Source organism: Oncorhynchus keta, chromosome 16, assembly GCF_023373465.1.
Source record: "Oncorhynchus keta strain PuntledgeMale-10-30-2019 chromosome 16, Oket_V2, whole genome shotgun sequence".
Classification (NCBI taxonomy): domain Eukaryota; kingdom Metazoa; phylum Chordata; class Actinopteri; order Salmoniformes; family Salmonidae; genus Oncorhynchus; species Oncorhynchus keta.
Window position 1 is genome coordinate 19,461,557 of NC_068436.1, and position 27,500 is coordinate 19,489,056.

The 27,500-nt window shown below is 43.5% G+C and overlaps 2 long non-coding RNA genes across 7 annotated transcripts; both read right to left on the bottom strand.

The window, feature by feature from the left end:
* Positions 1-6,566: 6,566 nt before the first annotated feature.
* On the bottom strand, positions 6,567-19,507 carry LOC127908046 (uncharacterized). Its single transcript, XR_008066040.1, has 5 exons — positions 19,438-19,507; positions 17,397-17,681; positions 10,605-10,724; positions 7,396-7,853; positions 6,567-6,884 (listed from the first exon to the last, which is right to left on the bottom strand). It is a non-coding gene; the product is annotated as an uncharacterized LOC127908046 (long non-coding RNA).
* On the bottom strand, positions 12,157-16,554 carry LOC127908050 (uncharacterized). Of its 6 annotated transcripts, none has more exons than XR_008066048.1 (3): positions 16,261-16,554; positions 15,448-15,772; positions 12,157-12,341 (listed from the first exon to the last, which is right to left on the bottom strand). It is a non-coding gene; the product is annotated as an uncharacterized LOC127908050 (long non-coding RNA). The 6 variants fall into 6 exon arrangements; XR_008066050.1 differs by lacking the exon at positions 12,157-12,341 and adding an exon at positions 12,589-12,665; XR_008066051.1 differs by lacking the exon at positions 12,157-12,341 and adding an exon at positions 13,346-13,586 and having other exon boundaries at positions 15,491-15,772.
* Positions 19,508-27,500: the final 7,993 nt, after the last annotated feature.

A 27,500-nucleotide genomic window follows, 5' to 3' on the forward strand; every position in this document is an offset into this window, starting at 1 on the left:
TACTGGATTGAAGAGATTATACCTAGTACTGGATTGAAGAGATTATACCTAGTACTGGATTGAAGAGATTATACCTAGTACTGGACTGAAGAGATTATACCTAGTACTGGATTGAAGAGATTATACCTAGTACTGGATTGAAGAGATTATACCTAGTACTGGATTGAAGAGATTATACCTAGTACTGGATTGAAGAGATTATACCTAGTACTGGATTGAAGAGATTATACCTAGTACTGGATTGAAGAGATTATACCTAGTACTGGATTGAAGAGATTATACCTAGTACTGGACTGAAGAGATTCTACTTAGTACTGGATTGAAGAGATTATACCTAGTACTGGGATTGAAGAGATTATACCTAGTACTGGACTGAAGAGATTATACCTAGTACTGGATTGAAGAGATTATACCTAGTACTGGATTGAAGAGATTATACCTAGTACTGGATTGAAGAGATTATACCTAGTACTGGATTGAAGAGATTATACCTAGTACTGGATTGAAGAGATTATACCTAGTACTGGCCTGAAGAGATTATACCTAGTACTGGGATTGAAGAGATTATACCTAGTACTGGATTGAAGAGATTATACCTAGTACTGGATTGAAGAGATTATACCTAGTACTGGACTGAAGAGATTATACCTAGTACTGGATTGAAGAGATTATACCTAGTACTGGACTGAAGAGATTATACCTAGTACTGGACTGAAGAGATTATACCTAGTACTGGACTGAAGAGATTATACCTAGTACTGGACTGAAGAGATTATACCTAGTACTGGATTGAAGAGATTATACCTAGTACTGGATTGAAGAGATTATACCTAGTACTGGACTGAAGAGATTATACCTAGTACTGGACTGAAGAGATTATACCTAGTACTGGATTGAAGAGATTATACCTAGTACTGGACTGAAGAGATTATACCTAGTACTGGATTGAAGAGATTATACCTAGTACTGGACTGAAGAGATTATACCTAGTACTGGACTGAAGAGATTATACCTAGTACTGGACTGAAGAGATTATACCTAGTACTGGACTGAAGAGATTATACCTAGTACTGGACTGAAGAGATTATACCTAGTACTGGACTGAAGAGATTATACCTAGTACTGGACTGAAGAGATTATACCTAGTACTGGATTGAAGAGATTATACCTAGTACTGGATTGAAGAGATTATACCTAGTACTGGACTGAAGAGATTATACCTAGTACTGGATTGAAGAGATTATACCTAGTACTGGACTGAAGAGATTATACCTAGTACTGGATTGAAGAGATTATACCTAGTACTGGATTGAAGAGATTATACCTAGTACTGGACTGAAGAGATTATACCTAGTACTGGACTGAAGAGATTATACCTAGTACTGGACTGAAGAGATTATACCTAGTACTGGACTGAAGAGATTATACCTAGTACTGGACTGAAGAGATTATACCTAGTACTGGACTGAAGAGATTATACCTAGTACTGGATTGAAGAGATTATACCTAGTACTGGACTGAAGAGATTATACCTAGTACTGGACTGAAGAGATTATACCTAGTACTGGATTGAAGAGATTATACCTAGTACTGGATTGAAGAGATTATACCTAGTACTGGATTGAAGAGATTATACCTAGTACTGGACTGAAGAGATTATACCTAGTACTGGATTGAAGAGATTATACCTAGTACTGGACTGAAGAGATTATACCTAGTACTGGATTGAAGAGATTATACCTAGTACTGGATTGAAGAGATTATACCTAGTACTGGACTGAAGAGATTATACCTAGTACTGGACTGAAGAGATTATACCTAGTACTGGATTGAAGAGATTATACCTAGTACTGGACTGAAGAGATTATACCTAGTACTGGATTGAAGAGATTATACCTAGTACTGGACTGAAGAGATTATACCTAGTACTGGACTGAAGAGATTATACCTAGTACTGGACTGAAGAGATTATACCTAGTACTGGACTGAAGAGATTATACCTAGTACTGGACTGAAGAGATTATACCTAGTACTGGATTGAAGAGATTATACCTAGTACTGGACTGAAGAGATTATACCTAGTACTGGACTGAAGAGATTATACCTAGTACTGGACTGAAGAGATTATACCTAGTACTGGACTGAAGAGATTATACCTAGTACTGGACTGAAGAGATTATACCTAGTACTGGATTGAAGAGATTATACCTAGTACTGGATTGAAGAGATTATACCTAGTACTGGACTAAGCTAAATAACTAATGTCGTGGAGGATCGTTACAAAATATAACACTTACAAGAACCTGTGAATTCAATATAGGCTTTTAATACAAACGTATCAGAAGCCTAGATGGTCCGCGGAACACACCCTTTTCCAGAGCACTGGCTCTGTTTTTATACACACACAGCATATGAGTCCATCCCACATGCAAATGAAGTTACTTCCCTCAGTCCATCTGCCACCATTATATCCCAATCTGTGCTTCCTGCTTGTTCACGCCCAATAACGCCCATATCTGCTTTCAGTCAAGTTATAATGGTGGCAGGACCTCTTCATGTCCCAAAAATAAGACATGCCCATTTTATCCTATGGGCCCCTTAAGTTTAGCTTGGTGTGTTCTTTGGTATGTCTGTCCTTATTAGGACTAGTAGACTATGGGTCTCTTCTCTTCATGTCCTAAAAATATATGCCCTATGTCTATAGTCCATCCGTTGGTCATTTGGCTGATCCCCTCCTTTGTATGTCCCTCTTACCTTGGTATGTCCAGCTGTCCTATGCTCTCATGGCCTTACTTTGGCTTCCTGTCCTATACAATAGACAATGCATTTTACCAGAATAGCAAATGCACTCTATGTGTATCTTTCTCTTTTGGTACAGTATTATGTTTCTCACCATATGTACATCTTGCTCCCACACTAACGAGAAACTAGGCCTAGTAGCCAGAACGTGCTGACTACAACCCCAACAGATCCCCTTTACTTTCCAATGGGTCGAAAAGGCCCGGCTATTACAGAGAGTTGCTAAACCCATCAGTACAGTGTCATGGTAACGGACAGAAAAGGTCTTGGCTCGTTATCTCAGACTGGTTTAGAAGCTCTCTGTACAGTGTCCTGGTAACGAACAGAACAGGTCTTGGCTCGTTGTCACAGACTGGTTTAGAAGCTCTCTGTACAGTGTCCTGGTAACGAACAGAACAGGTCTTGGCTCGTTGTCACAGACTGGTTTAGAAGCTCTCTGTACAGTGTCCTGGTAACGAACAGAACAGGTCTTGGCTCGTTGTCACAGACTGGTTTAGAAGCTCTCTGTACAGTGTCCTGGTAACGGACAGAACAGGTCTTGGCTCGTTGTCACAGACTGGTTTAGAAGCTCTCTGTACAGTGTCCTGGTAACGAACAGAACAGGTCTTGGCTCGTTGTCACAGACTGGTTTAGAAGCTCTCTGTACAGTGTCCTGGTAATAAAATATTTAGAAGTGGTCAGTAACGATGTATTAATATGTGCATAAATGAACAGCTGAATGTCCATCAGAGAGCAGGGGAAGATGAAGTGTGTGTTTCCTGTCAGAAGAAGTTGAAGGGGAATTCCCAAGACAGGTCGAGAAACACGTACGAACTAACTCATATACGCACTCAAACCTCCTCTCCCTCACTACAGATCCTCCTCTCCCTCACTCTGGAACCTCTCCCTCACTACTGAACCTCCTCTCCCTCACGCTGGAACCTCCTCTCCCTCCATACAGAACCTCCTCTCCCTTCACTACTGAACCTCCTCTCCCTCACTCTGGAATCTCCTCTCCCTCACTACAGAACCTCCTCTCCCTCACTCTGGAACCTCTCCCTCACTACTGAACCTCCTCTCCCTCACGCTGGAACCTCTCCCTCACTACTGAACCTCCTCTCCCTCACTACAGAACCTCCTCTCCCTCACTCTGGAACCTCCTCTCCTCAATAAAGAACACCTCTCCTCACTCTGGAACCTCCTCACTCACTACTGAACCTCCTCTCCCTCACTCTGGAACCTCCTCTCCCTCACTCTGGAACCTCCTCTCCCTCAATACAGAACCTCCTCTCCCTCAATACAGATCCGCCTCTCCCTCACTCTGGAACCTCCTCTCCCTCAATACAGGACCTCCTCTCCCTCACTCTGGAACCTCCTCTCCCTCAATACAGAACCTCCTCTCCCTCACTCTGGAACCTCCTCTCCCTCAATACAGAACCTCCTCTCCCTCAATACAGATCCGCCTCTCCCTCACTCTGGAACCTACTCTCCCTCAATACAGATCCTCCTCTCCCTCACTACTGATCCTCCTCTCCCTCACTCTGGAACCTCCTCTCCTTCACTACTAAACCTCCTCTCCCTCAGTACGGGACCACCTCTCCCTCACTCTGGAACCTCCTCTCCCTCACTCTGGAACCTCCTCTCCCTCACTCTGGAACCTCCTCTCCCTCACTCTGGAACCTCCTCTCCCTCATTACAGAACCTCCTCTCCCTCACTCTGGAACCTCCTCTCCCTCACTACAGAACCTCCTCTCCCTCACTCTGGAACCTCCTCTCCCTCACTACAGAACCTCCTCTCCGTCACTATAGAACCTCCTCTCCCTCAGCCACGGAACCTGTACTTTATTTATCAGCAAAGAGTGAGGTGAACAGAATATTACGATTAAGGGAAATTATTGTCTGGAGGACTCCATCTCTACTCAATGGTTTCCCTTTTTAAATGTTTGGGAACAGATATTAACTGAACTCAAATATAAATCCAAGATGTGAAGTGTTGGTCCCGTGTTTCGTGAGATGAAATAAAAGATCCCAGAAATGTTCCATATTTCTCAAAAATGTAATGCGCAAATTTGTTTACATCCCTGTTAATGAGCATTTCTCCTTTGCCAAGATAAGTGTGGCATATCAAGAAGCTTATTATTAAACAGCATCATCATTACACAGGTGCACCTTGTGCTGGGGACAATACAAGGCCATGCTAAAATGTGCGGTTTGATCACGCAACACATTGCCACATATATCTCAACTTTTCAGGGAGCGTGCAATTGGTGTGCTAACTACAGGAATATTCACCAGAGCTGTTGCCAGAGGGTTGAATATTAATTTTTCTACCATTAGCCACCTGCAATGTCGTTTTAGAGAATTTGGCAGCACAACCACGCCAGCCCAGGACCTCCACATCCGGCTTCTTCACCTGAGGGATCGTCCGAGACCATCCAACCGGACAGCTGAGGAAACTGTGGGTTTACACAACCAAATAATTTCTGCACAAACTGTCAGACACCGTCCAAGGGAAGCTCGTTTGGGTGCTCGTCGTCCTCACCAGGGTCTTGACCTGAATGCAGTTCGGAATCGTAAACCGACTTCAGTGGGCACCGGCAAGCTGGAGAAGTGTGCTCTTCACGGATCAATCCCAGACGTTTCAGTCAGCTCGAGACCTAAAGACACACACACACACACACACACACACACACACACACACACAGACACACACACACACACACACACACACACACACACACACACACACACACACACACACACGCACGCACGCACGCACGCACACACACACACACACACACACACACACACACACACACACACACACACACACACACACACACACACACACACACACACACCAACCACAACCCTGCTTAATATGCTGATAAGATTTGTGTTATTCCGTGTTGTGATGTGTTTCTGACAAGAGCCGTCAAAGACACACACACACACACACACACACACACACACACACACACACACACACACACACACACACACACACACACACACACACACACACACACACACACACACACACACACACACACACACACACACACACACCAACCGTACAACCCTGCTTAATATGCTGATAAGATTTGTGTTATTCCGTGTTGTGATGTGTTTCTGACAAGAGCCGTCAAAGCTTCGACACACAAACACACACACACACACTTCCTTCAAAGATTTGTCGGTGCGTGAAGGCAATAGCTTGTTTCCTGTCTGGTAAAGGCGACAGGCAGCGTGTGTGTGCGTTGGTCGTGCGTGCCCTTGCGTGTGCATGTGTGTGTGTGTGATGTGTGTGTGTGTGTGTGTGTGTGTGTGTGTGTGTGTGTGTGTGTGTGTGTGTGTGTGTGTGTGTGTGTGTGTGTGTGTGTGTGTGTGTGTGTGTCACCCTCAGAATGTTCTGACAGAGAAAAAGACAGAAAGGAGAAGAAAGGAAGAATAAGGACTAACTGACAGGACCAGCAGAACAAGGCTGCACACACACACACACACACACACACACTCGCACACACGCACACGCACTCGCTCACGCACACGCACTCACACGCACACGCACTCACGCACACTCGCACTCGCGCACACACACACACACACACACGCTCTCACACGCACACACACACACACACATCTACCTCCATCACTCCAGTATCCCTGTCACCTAACATACATATCTACCTCCATCACTCCAGTATCCCTGTCTCCTTACCCCTATACATATCTACCTCCATCACTCCAGTATCCCTGTCTCCTTACCCCTATATATATCTACCTCCATCACTCCAGTATCCCTGTCTCCTTACCCCTATACATATCTACCTCCATCACTCCAGTATCCCTGTCACCTAACATACATATCTACCTCCATCACTCCAGTATCCCTGTCTCCTTACCCCTATACATATCTACCTCCATCACTCCAGTATCCCTGTCTCCTTACCCCTATACATATCTACCTCCATCACTCCAGTATCCCTGTCTCCTTACCCCTATACATATCTACCTCCATCACTCCAGTATCCCTGTCTCCTTACCCCTATACATATCTACCTCCATCACTCCAGTATCCCTGTCTCCTTACCCCTATATATATCTACCTCCATCACTCCAGTATCCCTGTCTCCTTACCCCTATATATATCTACCTCCATCACTCCAGTATCCCTGTCTCCTTACCCCTATATATCTACCTCCATCACTCCAGTATCCCTGTCTCCTAACATACATATCTACCTCCATCACTCCAGTATCCCTGTCTCCTTACCCCTATACATATCTACCTCCATCACTCCAGTATCCCTGTCTCCTTACCCCTATATATATCTACCTCCATCACTCCAATATCCCTGTCCCCTTACCCCTATATATATCTACCTCCATCACTCCAGTATCCCTGTCCCCTTACCCCTATACATATCTACCTCCATCACTCCAGTATCCCTGTCTCCTTACCCCTATACATATCTACCTCCATCACTCCAGTATCCCTGTCTCCTTACCCCTATACATATCTACCTCCATCACTCCAGTATCCCTGTCTCCTTACCCCTATACATATCTACCTCCATCACTCCAGTATCCCTGTCTCCTTACCCCTATACATATCTACCTCCATCACTCCAGTATCCCTGTCTCCTTCCCCCTATACATATCTACCTCCATCACTCCAGTATCCCTGTCTCCTTACCCCTATACATATCTACCTCCATCACTCCAGTATCCCTGTCTCCTTACCCCTATACATATCTACCTCCATCACTCCAGTATCCCTGTCTCCTTACCCCTATACATATCTACCTCCATCACTCCAGTATCCCTGTCTCCTAACATACATATCTACCTCCATCACTCCAGTATCCCTGTCTCCTTACCCCTATACATATCTACCTCCATCACTCCAGTATCCCTGTCTCCTTACCCCTATATATATCTACCTCCATCACTCCAGTATCCCTGTCTCCTTACCCCTATACATATCTACCTCCATCACTCCAGTATCCCTGTCTCCTAACATACATATCTACCTCCATCACTCCAGTATCCCTGTCACCTAACATACATATCTACCTCCATCACTCCAGTATCCCTGTCACCTTACCCCTATATATATCTACCTCCATCACTCCAGTATCCCTGTCTCCTTACCCCTATACATATCTACCTCCATCACTCCAGTATCCCTGTCACCTAACATACATATCTACCTCCATCACTCCAGTATCCCTGTCTCCTTACCCCTATACATATCTACCTCCATCACTCCAGTATCCCTGTCTCCTTACCCCTATACATATCTACCTCCATCACTCCAGTATCCCTGTCTCCTTACCCCTATACATATCTACCTCCATCACTCCAGTATCCCTGTCTCCTTACCCCTATACATATCTACCTCCATCACTCCAGTATCCCTGTCTCCTTACCCCTATATATATCTACCTCCATCACTCCAGTATCCCTGTCTCCTTACCCCTATACATATCTACCTCCATCACTCCAGTATCCCTGTCTCCTTACCCCCTATACATATCTACCTCCATCACTCCAGTATCCCTGTCTCCTAACATACATATCTACCTCCATCACTCCAGTATCCCTGTCTCCTTACCCCTATACATATCTACCTCCATCACTCCAGTATCCCTGTCTCCTTACCCCTATACATATCTACCTCCATCACTCCAGTATCCCTGTCACCTAACATACATATCTACCTCCATCACTCCAGTATCCCTGTCTCCTTACCCCTATACATATCTACCTCCATCACTCCAGTATCCCTGTCTCCTAACATACATATCTACCTCCATCACTCCAGTATCCCTGTCTCCTTACCCCTATACATATCTACCTCCATCACTCCAGTATCCCTGTCTCCTTAACTATACATATCTACCTCCATCACTCCAGTATCCCTGTCTCCTTACCCCTATACATATCTACCTCCATCACTCCAGTATCCCTGTCTCCTTACCCCTATACATATCTACCTCCATCACTCCAGTATCCCTGTCTCCTACCCCTATACATATCTACCTCCATCACTCCAGTATCCCTGTCTCCTTAACATACATATCTACCTCCATCACTCCAGTATCCCTGTCTCCTTACCCCTATACATATCTACCTCCATCACTCCAGTATCCCTGTCACCTATACATATCTACCTCCATCACTCCAGTATCCCTGTCTCCTTACCCCTATATATATCTACCTCCATCACTCCAGTATCCCTGTCACCTAACATACATATCTACCTCCATCACTCCAGTATCCCTGTCACCTACCCCTATACATATCTACCTCCATCACTCCAGTATCCCTGTCTCCTTACCCCTATACATATCTACCTCCATCACTCCAGTATCCCTGTCTCCTTACCCCTATACATATCTACCTCCATCACTCCAGTATCCCTGTCACCTTACCCCTATACATATCTACCTCCATCACTCCAGTATCCCTGTCACCTAACATACATATCTACCTCCATCACTCCAGTATCCCTGTCTCCTTACCCCTATATATATCTACCTCCATCACTCCAGTATCCCTGTCTCCTAACATACATATCTACCTCCATCACTCCAGTATCCCTGTCTCCTTACCCCTATACATATCTACCTCCATCACTCCAGTATCCCTGTCTCCTTACCCCTATACATATCTACCTCCATCACTCCAGTATCCCTGTCTCCTTACCCCTATACATATCTACCTCCATCACTCCAGTATCCCTGTCTCCTTACCCCTATACATATCTACCTCCATCACTCCAGTATCCCTGTCCCCTTACCCCTATACATATCTACCTCCATCACTCCAGTATCCCTGTCTCCTTACCCCTATACATATCTACCTCCATCACTCCAGTATCCCTGTCTCCTTACCCCTATATATATCTACCTCCATCACTCCAGTATCCCTGTCTCCTACCCCTATACATATCTACCTCCATCACTCCAGTATCCCTGTCTCCTAACATACATATCTACCTCCATCACTCCAGTATCCCTGTCTCCTTACCCCTATATATATCTACCTCCATCACTCCAGTATCCCTGTCTCCTTACCCCTATATATATCTACCTCCATCACTCCAGTATCCCTGTCTCCTAACATACATATCTACCTCCATCACTCCAGTATCCCTGTCTCCTTACCCCTATATATATCTACCTCCATCACTCCAGTATCCCTGTCTCCTTACCCCTATACATATCTACCTCCATCACTCCAGTATCCCTGTCTCCTTACCCTATACATATCTACCTCCATCACTCCAGTATCCCTGTCTCCTTACCCCTATACATATCTACCTCCATCACTCCAGTATCCCTGTCTCCTTACCCCTATACATATCTACCTCCATCACTCCAGTATCCCTGTCTCCTAACATACATATCTACCTCCATCACTCCAGTATCCCTGTCTCCTTACCCCTATACATATCTACCTCCATCACTCCAGTATCCCTGTCTCCTTACCCCTATACATATCTACCTCCATCACTCCAGTATCCCTGTCTCCTTACCCCTATACATATCTACCTCCATCACTCCAGTATCCCTGTCTCCTACCCCTATATACATATCTACCTCCATCACTCCAGTATCCCTGTCTCCTAACATACATATCTACCTCCATCACTCCAGTATCCCTGTCACCTAACATACATATCTACCTCCATCACACCAGTATCCCTGTCACCTTACCCCTATACATATCTACCTCCATCACTCCAGTATCCCTGTCACCTATACATATCTACCTCCATCACTCCAGTATCCCTGTCTCCTTACCCCTATACATATCTACCTCCATCACTCCAGTATCCCTGTCACCTTACCCCTATACATATCTACCTCCATCACTCCAGTATCCCTGTCACCTTACCCCTATACATATCTACCTCCATCACTCCAGTATCCCTGTCTCCTTACCCCTATACATATCTACCTCCATCACTCCAGTATCCCTGTCTCCTTACCCCTATACATATCTACCTCCATCACTCCAGTATCCCTGTCACCTACCCCTATACATATCTACCTCCATCACTCCAGTATCCCTGTCTCCTAACTATACATATCTACCTCCATCACTCCAGTATCCCTGTCCTACCCCTATACATATCTACCTCCATCACTCCAGTATCCCTGTCTCCTTACCCCTATATATATCTACCTCCATCACTCCAGTATCCCTGTCACCTAACATACATATCTACCTCCATCACTCCAGTATCCCTGTCTCCTTACCCCTATACATATCTACCTCCATCACTCCAGTATCCCTGTCTCCTTACCCCTATACATATCTACCTCCATCACTCCAGTATCCCTGTCTCCTAACATACATATCTACCTCCATCACTCCAGTATCCCTGTCTCCTTACCCCTATACATATCTACCTCCATCACTCCAGTATCCCTGTCACCTTACCCCTATACATATCTACCTCCATCACTCCAGTATCCCTGTCTCCTTACCCCTATATATATCTACCTCCATCACTCCAGTATCCCTGTCTCCTTACCCCTATACATATCTACCTCCATCACTCCAGTATCCCTGTCTCCTTACCCCTATACATATCTACCTCCATCACTCCAGTATCCCTGTCTCCTACCCCTATACATATCTAACTCCATCACTCCAATATTCCTGTCACCTAACTATACATATCTACCTCCATCACTCCAGTATCCCTGTCTCCTTACCCCTATATATATCTACCTCCATCACTCCAGTATCCCTGTCACCTAACATACATATCTACCTCCATCACTCCAGTATCCCTGTCTCCTTACCCCTATACATATCTACCTCCATCACTCCAGTATCCCTGTCCTTACCCCTATACATATCTACCTCCATCACTCCAGTATCCCTGTCTCCTTACCCCTATACATATCTACCTCCATCACTCCAGTATCCCTGTCTCCTAACATACATATCTACCTCCATCACTCCAGTATCCCTGTCTCCTTACCCCTATACATATCTACCTCCATCACTCCAGTATCCCTGTCTCCTAACATACATATCTACCTCCATCACTCCAGTATCCCTGTCTCCTTACCCCTATACATATCTACCTCCATCACTCCAGTATCCCTGTCTCCTAACATACATATCTACCTCCATCACTCCAGTATCCCTGTCACCTAACATACATATCTACCTCCATCACTCCAGTATCCCTGTCTCCTTACCCCTATACATATCTACCTCCATCACTCCAGTATCCCTGTCTCCTTACCCCTATACATATCTACCTCCATCACTCCAGTATCCCTGTCACCTTACCCCTATACATATCTACCTCCATCACTCCAGTATCCCTGTCTCCTTACCCCTATACATATCTACCTCCATCACTCCAGTATCCCTGTCACCTAACATACATATCTACCTCCATCACTCCAGTATCCCTGTCTCCTTACCCCTATACATATCTACCTCCATCACTCCAGTATCCCTGTCACCTAACATACATATCTACCTCCATCACTCCAGTATCCCTGTCTCCTTACCCCTATACATATCTACCTCCATCACTCCAGTATCCCTGTCACCTAACATACATATCTACCTCCATCACTCCAGTATCCCTGTCTCCTACCCCTATACATATCTACCTCCATCACTCCAGTATCCCTGTCTCCTTACCCCTATACATATCTACCTCCATCACTCCAGTATCCCTGTCTCCTTACCCCTATATATATCTACCTCCATCACTCCAGTATCCCTGTCTCCTTACCCCTATATATATCTACCTCCATCACTCCAGTATCCCTGTCTCCTTACCCCTATACATATCTACCTCCATCACTCCAGTATCCCTGTCTCCTTACCCCTATACATATCTACCTCCATCACTCCAGTATCCCTGTCACCTAACATACATATCTACCTCCATCACTCCAGTATCCCTGTCTCCTTACCCCTATATATATCTACCTCCATCACTCCAGTATCCCTGTCTCCTTACCCCTATACATATCTACCTCCATCACTCCAGTATCCCTGTCCCCTTACCCCTATACATATCTACCTCCATCACTCCAGTATCCCTGTCTCCTTACCCCTATACATATCTACCTCCATCACTCCAGTATCCCTGTCTCCTTACCCCTATATATATCTACCTCCATCACTCCAGTATCCCTGTCACCTAACATACATATCTACCTCCATCACTCCAGTATCCCTGTCTCCTTACCCCTATATATATCTACCTCCATCACTCCAGTATCCCTGTCTCCTTACCCCTATACATATCTACCTCCATCACTCCAGTATCCCTGTCTCTTACCCCTATATATATCTACCTCCATCACTCCAGTATCCCTGTCTCCTTACCCCTATACATATCTACCTCCATCACTCCAGTATCCCTGTCTCCTAACATACATATCTACCTCCATCACTCCAGTATCCCTGTCACCTACCCCTATACATATCTACCTCCATCACTCCAGTATCCCTGTCACCTTACCCCTATACATATCTACCTCCATCACTCCAGTATCCCTGTCTCCTTACCCCTATACATATCTACCTCCATCACTCCAGTATCCCTGTCTCCTTACCCCTATACATATCTACCTCCATCACTCCAGTATCCCTGTCACCTAACATACATATCTACCTCCATCACTCCAGTATCCCTGTCTCCTTACCCCTATACATATCTACCTCCATCACTCCAGTATCCCTGTCTCCTTACCCCTATACATATCTACCTCCATCACTCCAGTATCCCTGTCTCCTTACCCTATACATATCTACCTCCATCACTCCAGTATCCCTGTCACCTAACATACATATCTACCTCCATCACTCCAGTATCCCTGTCTCCTTACCCCTATACATATCTACCTCCATCACTCCAGTATCCCTGTCTCCTTACCCCTATACATATCTACCTCCATCACTCCAGTATCCCTGTCTCCTTACCCCTATATATATCTACCTCCATCACTCCAGTATCCCTGTCTCCTACCCTATACATATCTACCTCCATCACTCCAGTATCCCTGTCTCCTACCCCTATATATATCTACCTCCATCACTCCAGTATCCCTGTCTCCTTACCCCTATACATATCTACCTCCATCACTCCAGTATCCCTGTCACCTATACATATCTACCTCCATCACTCCAGTATCCCTGTCTCCTTACCCCTATACATATCTACCTCCATCACTCCAGTATCCCTGTCACCTAACATATATATCTACCTCCATCACTCCAGTATCCCTGTCACCTTAACATATATATCTACCTCCATCACTCCAGTATCCCTGTCACCTAACATACATATCTACCTCCATCACTCCAGTATCCCTGTCACCTAACATACATATCTACCTCCATCACTCCAGTATCCCTGTCACCTAACATACATATCTACCTCCATCACTCCAGTATCCCTGTCACCTAACATACATATCTACCTCCATCACTCCAGTATCCCTGTCTCCTTACCCCTATATATATCTACCTCCATCACTCCAGTATCCCTGTCTCCTTACCCCTATACATATCTACCTCCATCACTCCAGTATCCCTGTCACCTAACATACATATCTACCTCCATCACTCCAGTATCCCTGTCTCCTTACCCCTATACATATCTACCTCCATCACTCCAGTATCCCTGTCACCTAACATACATATCTACCTCCATCACTCCAGTATCCCTGTCACCTAACATATATATCTACCTCCATCACTCCAGTATCCCTGTCTCCTACCCCTATACATATCTACCTCCATCACTCCAGTATCCCTGTCACCTTACCCCTATACATATCTACCTCCATCACTCCAGTATCCCTGTCACCTAACATACATATCTACCTCCATCACTCCAGTATCCCTGTCACCTTACCCCTATACATATCTACCTCATATCACCATCCAGTATCCCTGTCTCCTTACCCCTATACATATCTACCTCCATCACTCCAGTATCCCTGTCTCCTTACCCCTATACATATCTACCTCCATCACTCCAGTATCCCTGTCTCCTTACCCCTATACATATCTACCTCCATCACTCCAGTATCCCTGTCACCTTACTCCCCCTATACATATCTACCTCCATCACTCCAGTATCCCTGTCTCCTTACCCCTATACATATCTACCTCCATCACTCCAGTATCCCTGTCTCCTTACCCCTATATATATCTACCTCCATCACTCCAGTATCCCTGTCTCCTAACTATACATATCTACCTCCATCACTCCAGTATCCCTGTCTCCTTACCCCTATACATATCTACCTCCATCACTCCAGTATCCCTGTCACCTTAACATACATATCTACCTCCATCACTCCAGTATCCCTGTCTCCTACCCTATATATATCTACCTCCATCACTCCAGTATCCCTGTCTCCTACCCCTATACATATCTACCTCCATCACTCCAGTATCCCTGTCTCCTTACCCCTATACATATCTACCTCCATCACTCCAGTATCCCTGTCTCCTTACCCTATACATATCTACCTCCATCACTCCAGTATCCCTGTCACCTAACATACATATCTACCTCCATCACTCCAGTATCCCTGTCTCCTAACATACATATCTACCTCCATCACTCCAGTATCCCTGTCTCCTTACCCCTATATATATCTACCTCCATCACTCCAGTATCCCTGTCACCTAACATACATATCTACCTCCATCACTCCAGTATCCCTGTCTCCTTACCCCTATACATATCTACCTCCATCACTCCAGTATCCCTGTCTCCTTACCCCTATACATATCTACCTCCATCACTCCAGTATCCCTGTCTCCTTACCCCTATACATATCTACCTCCATCACTCCAGTATCCCTGTCTCCTTACCCCTATATATATCTACCTCCATCACTCCAGTATCCCTGTCTCCTTACCCCTATACATATCTACCTCCATCACTCCAGTATCCCTGTCTCCTTACCCCTATACATATCTACCTCCATCACTCCAGTATCCCTGTCACCTAACATACATATCTACCTCCATCACTCCAGTATCCCTGTCACCTACCCCTATACATATCTACCTCCATCACTCCAGTATCCCTGTCACCTAACATACATATCTACCTCCATCACTCCAGTATCCCTGTCACCTAACATACATATCTACCTCCATCACTCCAGTATCCCTGTCACCTAACATACATATCTACCTCCATCACTCCAGTATCCCTGTCTCCTAACATACATATCTACCTCCATCACTCCAGTATCCCTGTCACCTAACATACATATCTACCTCCATCACTCCAGTATCCCTGTCTCCTTACCCCTATACATATCTACCTCCATCACTCCAGTATCCCTGTCACCTAACATACATATCTACCTCCATCACTCCAGTATCCCTGTCTCCTTACCCCTATACATATCTACCTCCATCACTCCAGTATCCCTGTCTCCTTACCCCTATATATATCTACCTCCATCACTCCAGTATCCCTGTCACCTAACATACATATCTACCTCCATCACTCCAGTATCCCTGTCTCCTTACCCCTATACATATCTACCTCCATCACTCCAGTATCCCTGTCTCCTTACCCCTATACATATCTACCTCCATCACTCCAGTATCCCTGTCTCCTTACCCCTATACATATCTACCTCCATCACTCCAGTATCCCTGTCTCCTTACCCCTATACATATCTACCTCCATCACTCCAGTATCCCTGTCTCCTTACCCCTATATATATCTACCTCCATCACTCCAGTATCCCTGTCACCTAACATACATATCTACCTCCATCACTCCAGTATCCCTGTCTCCTAACATACATATCTACCTCCATCACTCCAGTATCCCTGTCTCCTTACCCCTATACATATCTACCTCCATCACTCCAGTATCCCTGTCTCCTTACCCCTATATATATCTACCTCCATCACTCCAGTATCCCTGTCTCCTTACCCCTATACATATCTACCTCCATCACTCCAGTATCCCTGTCACCCTTACCCCTATACATATCTACCTCCATCACTCCAGTATCCCTGTCTCCTAACATACATATCTACCTCCATCACTCCAGTATCCCTGTCTCCTTACCCCTATACATATCTACCTCCATCACTCCAGTATCCCTGTCTCCTTAACTATATATATCTACCTCCATCACTCCAGTATCCCTGTCTCCTTACCCCTATACATATCTACCTCCATCACTCCAGTATCCCTGTCTCCTTACCCCTATACATATCTACCTCCATCACTCCAGTATCCCTGTCTCCTACCCCTATACATATCTACCTCCATCACTCCAGTATCCCTGTCTCCTTACCCCTATACATATCTACCTCCATCACTCCAGTATCCCTGTCACCTTACCCCTATACATATCTACCTCCATCACTCCAGTATCCCTGTCTCCTTACCCCTATACATATCTACCTCCATCACTCCAGTATCCCTGTCACCTTACCCCTATACATATCTACCTCCATCACTCCAGTATCCCTGTCTCCTTACCCCTATACATATCTACCTCCATCACTCCAGTATCCCTGTCTCCTTACCCCTATACATATCTACCTCCATCACTCCAGTATCCCTGTCACCTAACATACATATCTACCTCCATCACTCCAGTATCCCTGTCACCTATACATATCTACCTCCATCACTCCAGTATCCCTGTCTCCTTACCCCTATACATATCTACCTCCATCACTCCAGTATCCCTGTCACCTTACCCCTATACATATCTACCTCCATCACTCCAGTATCCCTGTCTCCTTACCCCTATACATATCTACCTCCATCACTCCAGTATCCCTGTCACCTATACATATCTACCTCCATCACTCCAGTATCCCTGTCTCCTTACCCCTATACATATCTACCTCCATCACTCCAGTATCCCTGTCTCCTTAACTATACATATCTACCTCCATCACTCCAGTATCCCTGTCTCCTTACCCCTATATATATCTACCTCCATCACTCCAGTATCCCTGTCTCCTTACCCCTATACATATCTACCTCCATCACTCCAGTATCCCTGTCTCCTTACCCCTATACATATCTACCTCCATCACTCCAGTATCCCTGTCTCCTTACCCCTATATATATCTACCTCCATCACTCCAGTATCCCTGTCTCCTTACCCCTATACATATCTACCTCCATCACTCCAGTATCCCTGTCTCCTTACCCCTATACATATCTACCTCCATCACTCCAGTATCCCTGTCACCTTACCCCTATACATATCTACCTCCATCACTCCAGTATCCCTGTCACCTTACCCCTATACATATCTACCTCCATCACTCCAGTATCCCTGTCTCCTTACCCCTATATATATCTACCTCCATCACTCCAGTATCCCTGTCTCCTTACCCCTATACATATCTACCTCCATCACTCCAGTATCCCTGTCTCCTTACCCCTATACATATCTACCTCCATCACTCCAGTATCCCTGTCACCCTAACATATATATCTACCTCCATCACTCCAGTATCCCTGTCACCTAACATACATATCTACCTCCATCACTCCAGTATCCCTGTCTCCTTACCCCTATACATATCTACCTCCATCACTCCAGTATCCCTGTCACCTAACATACATATCTACCTCCATCACTCCAGTATCCCTGTCTCCTTACCCCTATACATATCTACCTCCATCACTCCAGTATCCCTGTCTCCTTACCCCTATACATATCTACCTCCATCACTCCAGTATCCCTGTCTCCTAACATACATATCTACCTCCATCACTCCAGTATCCCTGTCTCCTTACCCCTATATATATCTACCTCCATCACTCCAGTATCCCTGTCTCCTACCCCTATACATATCTACCTCCATCACTCCAGTATCCCTGTCTCCTTACCCCTATATATATCTACCTCCATCACTCCAGTATCCCTGTCTCCTAACATACATATCTACCTCCATCACTCCAGTATCCCTGTCTCCTTACCCCTATACATATCTACCTCCATCACTCCAGTATCCCTGTCTCCTTACCCCTATACATATCTACCTCCATCACTCCAGTATCCCTGTCTCCTTACCCCTATATATATCTACCTCCATCACTCCAGTATCCCTGTCACCTAACATACATATCTACCTCCATCACTCCAGTATCCCTGTCTCCTACCCCTATACATATCTACCTCCATCACTCCAGTATCCCTGTCTCCTTACCCCTATACATATCTACCTCCATCACTCCAGTATCCCTGTCTCCTACCCCTATACATATCTACCTCCATCACTCCAGTATCCCTGTCTCCTTACCCCTATACATATCTACCTCCATCACTCCAGTATCCCTGTCTCCTTACCCCATACATATCTACCTCCATCACTCCAGTATCCCTGTCTCCTACCCCTATACATATCTACCTCCATCACTCCAGTATCCCTGTCTCCTTACCCCTATACATATCTACCTCCATCACTCCAGTATCCCTGTCTCCTTACCCTATATACATATCTACCTCCATCACTCCAGTATCCCTGTCTCCTTACCCCTATACATATCTACCTCCATCACTCCAGTATCCCTGTCACCTTACCCCTATACATATCTACCTCCATCACTCCAGTATCCCTGTTCCTTACCCCTATACATATCTACCTCCATCACTCCAGTATCCCTGTCACCTATACATATCTACCTCCATCACTCCAGTATCCCTGTCTCCTTACCCCTATACATATCTACCTCCATCACTCCAGTATCCCTGTTCTCCTTACCCCTATATATATCTACCTCCATCACTCCAGTATCCCTGTCTCCTTACCCCTATACATATCTACCTCCATCACTCCAGTATCCCTGTCTCCTTACCCCTATACATATCTACCTCCATCACTCCAGTATCCCTGTCTCCTTACCCCTATACATATCTACCTCCATCACTCCAGTATCCCTGTCTCCTTACCCCTATATATATCTACCTCCATCACTCCAGTATCCCTGTCACCTAACATACATATCTACCTCCATCACTCCAGTATCCCTGTCTCCTTACCCCTATACATATCTACCTCCATCACTCCAGTATCCCTGTCTCCTTACCCCTATACATATCTACCTCCATCACTCCAGTATCCCTGTCTCCCTACCCCTATACATATCTACCTCCATCACTCCAGTATCCCTGTCACCTAACATACATATCTACCTCCATCACTCCAGTATCCCTGTCTCCTACCCTATACATATCTACCTCCATCACTCCAGTATCCCTGTCACCTAACATACATATCTACCTCCATCACTCCAGTATCCCTGTCACCTTACCCCTATACATATCTACCTCCATCACTCCAGTATCCCTGTCACCTACCCCTATACATATCTACCTCCATCACTCCAGTATCCCTGTCACCTAATATACATATTGTATCTACCTCCATCACTCCAGTATCCCTGTCTCCTAACATACATATCTACCTCCATCACTCCAGTATCCCTGTCTCCTTACCCCTATATATATCTACCTCCATCACTCCAGTATCCCTGTCTCCTTCCCCCTATACATATCTACCTCCATCACTCCAGTATCCCTGTCTCCTTACCCTATACATATCTACCTCCATCACTCCAGTATCCCTGTCACCCTGGTATTATATCTACCTCCATCACTCCAGTATCCCTGTCTCCTTACCCCTATATATATCTACCTCCATCACTCCAGTATCCCTGTCTCCTTACCCCTATACATATCTACCTCCATCATCCAGTATCCCTGTCACCTACCCATACATATCTACCTCCATCACTCCAGTATCCCTGTCTCCTTACCCCTATATATATCTACCTCCATCAGTCCAGTATCCCTGTCTCCTTACCCCTATAGTATATCTACCCTCCATCATAGTATCCCTGTTCTGACCCCTATATATATCTACCTCCATCACTCCAGTATCCCTGTCTCCTTACCCCTATACATATCTACCTCCATCACTCCAGTATCCCTGTCACCCTGTATATATATCTACCTCCATCACTCCAGTATCCCTGTCTCCTTACCCCTATAGTATATCTACCTCCATCATCCAGTATCCCTGTTACCTGACCCTGTATACATATCTACCTCCATCACTCCAGTATCCCTGTCACCTAACATACATATCTACCTCCATCACTCCAGTATCCCTGTCTCCTTACCCCTATATATATCTACCTCCATCACTCCAGTATCCCTGTCACCTACCCTGTATATATATCTACCTCCATCATCCAGTATCCCTGTCTGACCCTAACATACATATCTACCTGTATCATCCAGTATCCCTGTCACCTTACCCCTATACATATCTACCTCCATCACTCCAGTATCCCTGTCTCCTTACCCTATATATATCTACCTCCATCACTCCAGTATCCCTGTCTCCTTAACTGACCCTATATATATCTACCTCCATCACTCCAGTATCCCTGTCTCCTTACCCCTATACATATCTACCTCCATCACTCCAGTATCCCTGTCTGGTATTAACCCCTATACATATCTACCTCCATCACTCCAGTATCCCTGACCCTGTACCCCTATACATATCTACCTCCATCACTCCAGTATCCCTGTCACCTAACATATATATCTACCTCCATCACTCCAGTATCCCTGTCCTTACCCCTATATATATCTACCTCCATCACTCCAGTATCCCTGTCTGGTATTAACTGACCCTATACATATCTACCTCCATCACTCCAGTATCCCTGTCTCCTAACATACATATCTACCTCCATCACTCCAGTATCCCTGTCTCCTACCCCTATACATATCTACCTCCATCACTCCAGTATCCCTGTCCCTGTAATATATATATCTACCTCCATCACTCCAGTATCCCTGTCTCCTAATATACATATCTACCTCCATCATCCAGTATCCCTGTCTCCTAACATACATATCTACCTCCATCATCCAGTATCCCTGTCTCCTTACCCCTATATATATCTACCTCCATCACTCCAGTATCCCTGTATGGTATTATACATATCCCTCCATATCCAGTATCCCTGTCTAACTGACCCCTATAGTATATCTACCTCCATCACTCCAGTATCCCTGTCTAACTTACCCCTATATAGTATCTACCTCCATCACTCCAGTATCCCTGTATAAGTATACATATCTACCTCCATCATCCAGTATCCCTGTCTCCTTACCCCTATATATATCTACCTCCATCACTCCAGTATCCCTGTATATAGTATGGTATACATATCTACCTCCATCACTCCAGTATCCCTGTCTCCTACCCCTATACATATCTACCTCCATCACTCCAGTATCCCTGTCTCCTTACCCCTATATAGTATCTACCTCCATCACTCCAGTATCCCTGTATATATACATATCTACCTCCATCACTCCAGTATCCCTGTCTCCTTAACTATATATATCTACCTCCATCACTCCAGTATCCCTGTCTCCTATACCCCTATACATATCTACCTCCATCACTCCAGTATCCCTGTCTCCTTACCCCTATATATATCTACCTCCATCACTCCAGTATCCCTGTCTAGTACCCCTATACATATCTACCTGTATATCCAGTATGGTGTAACTGACCCTGTATATAGTATGGTCTAACTGACCCTGTATATAGTATGGTATTAACTGACCCTGTATATAGTATGGTATTAACTGACCCTGTATATAGTATGGTATTAACTGACCCTGTATATAGTATGGTATTAACTGACCCTGTATATAGTATGGTATTAACTGACCCTGTATATAGTATGGTATTAACTGACCCTGTATATAGTATGGTATTAACTGACCCTGTATATAGTATGGTATTAACTGACCCTGTATATAGTATGGTATTAACTGACCCTGTATATAGTATGGTATTAACTGACCCTGTATATAGTATGGTATTAACTGACCCTGTATATAGTATGGTACTAACTGACCCTGTATATAGTATGGTATTAACTGACCCTGTATATAGTATGGTATTAACTGACCCTGTATATAGTATGGTATTAACTGACCCTGTATATAGTATGGTATTAACTGACCCTGTATATAGTATGGTATTAACTGACCCTGTATATAGTATGGTATTAACTGACCCTGTATATAGTATGGTATTAACTGACCCTGTATATAGTATGGTATTAACTGACCCTGTATATAGTATGGTATTAACTGACCCTGTATATAGTATGGTATTAACTGACCCTGTATATAGTATGGTACCTAACTGACCCTGTATATAGTATGGTATTAACTGACCCTGTATATAGTATGGTATTAACTGACCCTGTATATAGTATGGTATTAACTGACCCTGTATATAGTATGGTACTAACTGACCCTGTATATAGTATGGTATTAACTGACCCTGTATATAGTATGGTATTAACTGACCCTGTATATAGTATGGTATTAACTGACCCTGTATATAGTATGGTATTAACTGACCCTGTATATAGTATGGTATTAACTGACCCTGTATATAGTATGGTATTAACTGACCCTGTATATAGTATGGTATTAACTGACCCTGTATATAGTATGGTATTAACTGACCCTGTATATAGTATGGTATTAACTGACCCTGTATATAGTATGGTATTAACTGACCCTGTATATAGTATTAACTGACCCTGTATATAGTGTGGTACTAACTGACCCTGTATATGGTATTAACTGACCCTGTATATAGTGTGGTACTAACTGACCCTGTATATAGTATGGTATTAACTGACCCTGTATATAGTATGGTATTAACTGACCCTGTATATAGTATGGTATTAACTGACCCTGTATATAGTATGGTATTAACTGACCCTGTATATAGTATGGTATTAACTGACCCTGTATATAGTATGGTATTAACTGACCCTGTATATAGTATGGTATTAACTGACCCTGTATATAGTATGGTATTAACTGACCCTGTATATAGTATGGTATTAACTGACCCTGTATATAGTATGGTATTAACTGACCCTGTATATAGTATGGTATTAACTGACCCTGTATATAGTATGGTATTAACTGACCCTGTATATAGTATGGTATTAACTGACCCTGTATATAGTATGGTATTAACTGACCCTGTATATAGTATGGTATTAACTGACCCTGTATATAGTATGGTATTAACTGACCCTGTATATAGTATGGTATTAACTGATCCTGTATATAGTATGGTATTAACTGACCCTGTATATAGTATGGTATTAACTGACCCTGTATATAGTATGGTATTAACTGATCCTGTATATAGTATGGTATTAACTGACCCTGTATATAGTATGGTATTAACTGACCCTGTATATAGTATGGTATTAACTGACCCTGTATATAGTATGGTATTAACTGATCCTGTATATAGTATGGTATTAACTGACCCTGTATATAGTATGGTATTAACTGACCCTGTATATAGTATGGTATTAACTGACCCTGTATATAGTATGGTATTAACTGACCCTGTATATAGTATGGTATTAACTGACCCTGTATATAGTATGGTATTAACTGACCCTGTATATAGTATGGTATTAACTGACCCTGTATATAGTATGGTATTAACTGACCCTGTATATAGTATGGTATTAACTGACCCTGTATATAGTATGGTATTAACTGACCCTGTATATAGTATGGTATTAACTGACCCTGTATATAGTATGGTATTAACTGACCCTGTATATAGTATGGTATTAACTGACCCTGTATATAGTATGGTATTAACTGACCCTGTATATAGTATGGTATTAACTGACCCTGTATATAGTATGGTATTAACTGACCCTGTATATAGTATGGTATTAACTGACCCTGTATATAGTATGGTATTAACTGACCCTGTATATAGTATGGTATTAACTGACCCTGTATATAGTATGGTATTAACTGACCCTGTATATAGTATGGTATTAACTGACCCTGTATATATATCTACCTCCAGTATGGTATTAACTGACCCTGTATATAGTATGGTATTAACTGACCCTGTATATAGTATGGTATAACTGACCCTGTATATAGTATGGTATTAACTGACCCTGTATATAGTATGGTATTAACCTCCTGTATATAGTATGGTATTAACTGACCCTGTATATAGTATGGTATTAACTGACCCTGTATATAGTATGGTATTAACTGACCCTGTATATAGTATGGTATTAACTGACCCTGTATATAGTATGGTATTAACTGACCCTGTATATAGTATGGTATTAACTGACCCTGTATATAGTATGGTATTAACTGACCCTGTATATAGTATGGTATTAACTGACCCTGTATATAGTATGGTATTAACTGACCCTGTATATAGTATGGTATTAACTGACCCTGTATATAGTATGGTATTAACTGACCCTGTATATAGTATGGTATTAACTGACCCTGTATATAGTATGGTATTAACTGACCCTGTATATAGTATGGTATTAACTGACCCTGTATATAGTATGGTATTAACTGACCCTGTATATAGTATGGTATTAACTGACCCTGTATATAGTATGGTATTAACTGACCCTGTATATAGTATGGTATTAACTGACCCTGTATATAGTATGGTATTAACTGACCCTGTATATAGTATGGTATTAACTGACCCTGTATATAGTATGGTATTAACTGACCCTGTATATAGTATGGTATTAACTGACCCTGTATATAGTATGGTATTAACTGACCCTGTATATAGTATGGTATTAACTGACCCTGTATATAGTATGGTATTAACTGACCCTGTATATAGTATGGTATTAACTGACCCTGTATATAGTATGGTATTAACTGACCCTGTATATAGTATGGTATTAACTGACCCTGTATATAGTATGGTATTAACTGACCCTGTATATAGTATGGTATTAACTGACCCTGTATATAGTATGGTATTAACTGACCCTGTATATAGTATGGTATTAACTGACCCTGTATATAGTATGGTATTAACTGACCCTGTATATAGTATGGTATTAACTGACCCTGTATATAGTATGGTATTAACTGATCCTGTATATAGTATGGTATTAACTGACCCTGTATATAGTATGGTATTAACTGACCCTGTATATAGTATGGTATTAACTGACCCTGTATATAGTATGGTATTAACTGACCCTGTATATAGTATGGTATTAACTGACCCTGTATATAGTATGGTATTAACTGACCCTGTATATAGTATGGTATTAACTGACCCTGTATATAGTATGGTATTAACTGACCCTGTATATAGTATGGTATTGAACTGTTCTTGTGCATGTGACATTAATTAAAACTTGAAACACACACACACTCTTTCTCTTCAACAGATACAATCACTTCTATCTGTAACAGACTCCAGACTTATCTCGGTCTGTAATGCGTAATTAACCAACCCTGCTTCGTGAAGCCATTTATCATGGGGGACCATCGACAATAGAATAGGACTATCAGCTACAACAAGGACATTTTGGATTAGTAAATACATCTGATGATCATCATTGGATAATTGTATCCGTTTGGGTGTGTCTGTCTGTCTGTCTGTCTGTCTGTCTGTCTGTCTGTCTGTCTGTCTGTCTGTCTGTCTGTCTGTCTGTCTGTCTGTCTGTCTGTGTGTGTGTGTGTGTGTGTGTGTCTGTGTCTGTGTCTGTGTGTGTGTGTGTGTGTGTCTGTGTGTGTGTGTGTGTGTGTGTGTGTGTGTGTGTGTGTGTGTGTGTGTGTGTGTGTGTGTGTGTCTGTGTCTGTGTCTGTGTCTGTGTGTGTGTGTGTGTGTGTGTGTGTGTGTGTGTGTGTGTGTGTGTGTGTGTGTGTGTGTGTGTGTGTGTGTGTCTGTGTCTGTGTGTGTGTGTGTGTGTGTGTGTGTGTGTGTGTGTGTCTATCTGTGTGTGTGTGTGTGTGTGTGTCTGTGTGTCTGTCTGTCTGTGTGTCTGTGTCTGTGTCTGTGTCTGTGTCTGTGTGTGTGTGTCTGTGTCTGTGTGTGTGTGTGTGTGTGTGTGTGTGTGTGTGTGTGTGTGTGTGTGTGTGTGTGTGTGTGTGTGTGTGTGTGTGTGTGTGTGTGTGTGTGTGTATGAGAAGATTTATGGTTCTGTGTGTCGGAACAGACGCAGTTATCTGCCGCAGTTTGTTTCAGCAGGGCTGTTTCACACGAGATAATGTATCGCGACGATGTATAGCCTCGCGATAACATCTCATTATTACCGTTCCAGCACTCACTCTTCCTGTGGTACAGACCTCTCTTTATTCCTTATCCAGGAAGGTGTGTTTGGTTTTCGGACCAATTTAAATATCATTAACTTTGAAATAGTAGTTGAAAAAAACATTGTGGTATTTCATCATGTTATAGTGTTTTTTCTTTCTCCCCAACAATAAAATCACATAATGGATTTGTAAAAAACTAAAAAGTCTAATATACTTCCAGCTACATGACAAGTCATTTCACATTGGGAGAGATGAACACTTCGATAAAAAAAAACGAACACACGTTAATTGACTAAATCTATGCGTCTAACCATTTAAGGGACTGGTCAGAAACGTTCTTGGGACAAGTTCCGGTCCAAGGACCAGAAACGGTCTGTGTGGTCGAACGGCTCGATTGATCTCTATTGATTTCATACCAAGACAATTTTTCCCGCCAACTTTACCGCCAAATGTGTTCCTCCTTTTCTTTATATGTGAAAGGTTTTGCGATATCAAAGCCACGACTTTT